Below are 2,774 nucleotides of genomic sequence, written 5' to 3' on the forward strand. Positions count from 1 at the left end.
AACAACGTAATGTTTTCGACAACATACTACAAAAATATCTGCCTTTTAACATATTATTATGATAATTAATTAGCATTTAATTACTTTTTATCATAACAGCTCTTCAATGTATATGTTAAAATACAATTATTATCATTATTAACAATAGTTTCACCCTCAAGAGAGCAGTGCAGCAGAAACCTTTTGCCTTATGTGATTTTGTGTGAATTTACCATTTTGTCTGCTTGCCTAACAGTTTACATTGAATTATTACATTTGTATTCACACTGTCATGTCATTTGACCAATTAATTAAATATTAATACAGACTGCACTCAATAGCCTACAACACTATGTTAACTCTGTAAAAATACTGGCGATATCAGGTAAGAAAACATTTTTCAGTCCTTAACAAGTCTAACGTTTAGGGACACGGTTAAGTTAACGGTCATAGGTTTACTGCAACCTCATAAAATAAATAAGTTATCTCTGTCTGTGTGTGTGTGTGTGTGTGTGTGTGTGTGTGTGTGTGTGTGTGTGTTTGTACTGCTTCACCATTAGCGTAGCGATATTAGCATGTATTTCAATGTAAGTTTTAGTACCATCTGACATTGCTGTGTTTTGCTGTTGGTAACGTACTTATGTGTTTAATATTGTCAGCTAACATTAGTTTAAAAACGCATGAGAGGTGAAAAAAAAGTGTGGGAATGAGTAAAGTGGTAAAACCGTCATTTATTCAGTTTACATAACCTCTTCAAACACTGATAACGATATTGAAAATATATTTGTTTACATTTTTTTTTAGATCAAGCAGCATTGGAATAAAATTATTTATCGGGAGAGAACACCCAACAGAAAGATCCATTCACCAACTACAGTAAGTCAATGTTACCCACTGTTCGAAAACCTACACTGGGATTAATAGTATTAAGTATGATTTTCATCTTTAAAGTAAGACATTTAACGTTACTGATAGAAAGTCTGAGTAACTTTTTGTCCTTTTGTCTTCTGCTGAAGTGGCTTACTGAAAGTGGATTCATGTCACCTTCATCAGTCCTTTCTTTAATCACTGGAAACCATCAAGGGAAAGACCCTCAAAAATAGGATAAATGCAGCTGCAGGTAAAATTATTTGATGGTTTGATTTTGGTGTACCATTTGGCTTTTTTGTGTGTGCTTCCCTTGCTATGATACACATTTCTGATGGGATTGCCATGCTTTAAGTGTATGTTTACATTTTTAATTATGTAGGCTAATACTAACAGTCTCAAAGATGACAACTCAGTTCATGTTGTGTGAATGTTATAATGGCAAACGTTTTTACATTTTAAATCAATTTTTAAGATTGTTTAAAGGAATGGTAAAAAACATAAACAAAAAAACCCCTGCTTTTTATGGACTTTTCATTGAATAATTTCTTCTTTCCCCCCTTCAGATTCGCAAAGGATCCAGATGATTACTGGCAATTTGGTGGAGGATTATTCTTTAGCTGCTACATTGCACTATCACTTCTGGTACAGATTCATTGGCCTTTTGTGTTTTTTTTTTTATTTTACTTGATTTAATAAATTACTTTTAATTAGTACAATGTATGGTTAGGATTCTGAATTAAAACAGTGTAATGTTCTCCACAAATATTATCAGAAATATATAATTGTTGAAACAATATAAACCTGCATTGAAAGATATAAAGAACAGCAGACCTCAACCCTCTCAGCTCAACACCACAATTTGTTGATTTCTTCATCTGGTTTAAGGATGAAATCATGACCTTATGATTATAGTAACCGTAACTGACACATGGAGTAATAGTAATTTTTTTACAATTCCACCTTGGGGCTCTGAAGAATTTCTTGTGTAAATGTACATCTGAATACATTAAAATAAGTGTTTTAGAATGGATAGTGTTGTATACTTTGTTTTCTACCCGACAAATTGAACTGTAAAGTGAAAATCTTATACATGATTTATTTTGTATTCAGTGTTTTTGCTTTTATTTATAGGATAGTAGCAGACAGCGGGCACGAAGTGAAGAGGAAGTGATGGCATCGGAATGGACCTCGAGCTGGGACTCTGTCGGAGCACTGCACAAGGCTGTCACATTTTATTGAGAATTTAAAAACTTTTTTTTTTACACTTTAAATATTAAATGTTTAATTTAAGGGTTACTGTAATTGAACAAAAACTGTCTTTAAATATTCCATTTAGATGTTTACTTCTACAGGTTTTTAACATTACTTTGAAAACGCTGCAATTTAAAGTTTGAGATGTTTTTCTTTTTTTTCTTTTTTGTATTTTTAGACTTGTTTTTTCATAATGAAACTTTTTACAATCTTGAGCATGTGTTAACTCATTATTTAATGTGTTTAATTAAGCCATTGCCGCCAGTCATTTAACAGTTAACATTTTTTATTGTACAGTATGGACAGTTAATCACAAATTCAGTCAGCATTGTCATGACTCATGTTCCAACTGCAAACTAGTTTGTAATTGAATGTACAATTTTCCCATTAGATACTGTGTCTAGGGTAGTACTGCAAATTATGCATAGCAAGTTACATAATTACAGTTGCTTTGATTTTCTGTACAAATGTAATGTCTTCAGAGAGTACAGTGAACAGGAAACTCAATCTATAGTTTATTCAATGTTGAAAAATAAGATATAAGGTATTATTTTTCAACGTTGTTTCGTTTTGCAAAATCAATTCAACCTCAACGTTGCTGCAAGACGGTGAAACAACGTCACGGAATCAACGGTGAAACAACGTCACGAAATCAACGGTGAAACAAGGTCACG

At 32.3% G+C, this 2,774-nt stretch overlaps 1 long non-coding RNA gene across 2 annotated transcripts; it reads left to right on the forward strand.

Annotated features, from left to right (window-relative positions):
* The first annotated feature begins 341 nt into the window (after positions 1-341).
* LOC311067904 lies at positions 342-2,774 on the forward strand. Of its 2 annotated transcripts, XR_014603298.1 has the most exons (5): positions 342-364; positions 784-855; positions 996-1,099; positions 1,413-1,491; positions 1,981-2,774. It is a non-coding gene; the product is annotated as an uncharacterized lncRNA (long non-coding RNA). The 2 variants fall into 2 exon arrangements; XR_014603299.1 differs by lacking the exon at positions 342-364 and having other exon boundaries at positions 484-855.

This window comes from Abramis brama, assembly GCF_963993115.1.
Source record: "Abramis brama genome assembly, chromosome: 17".
Taxonomy (NCBI): Eukaryota; Metazoa; Chordata; class Actinopteri; order Cypriniformes; family Leuciscidae; genus Abramis; species Abramis brama.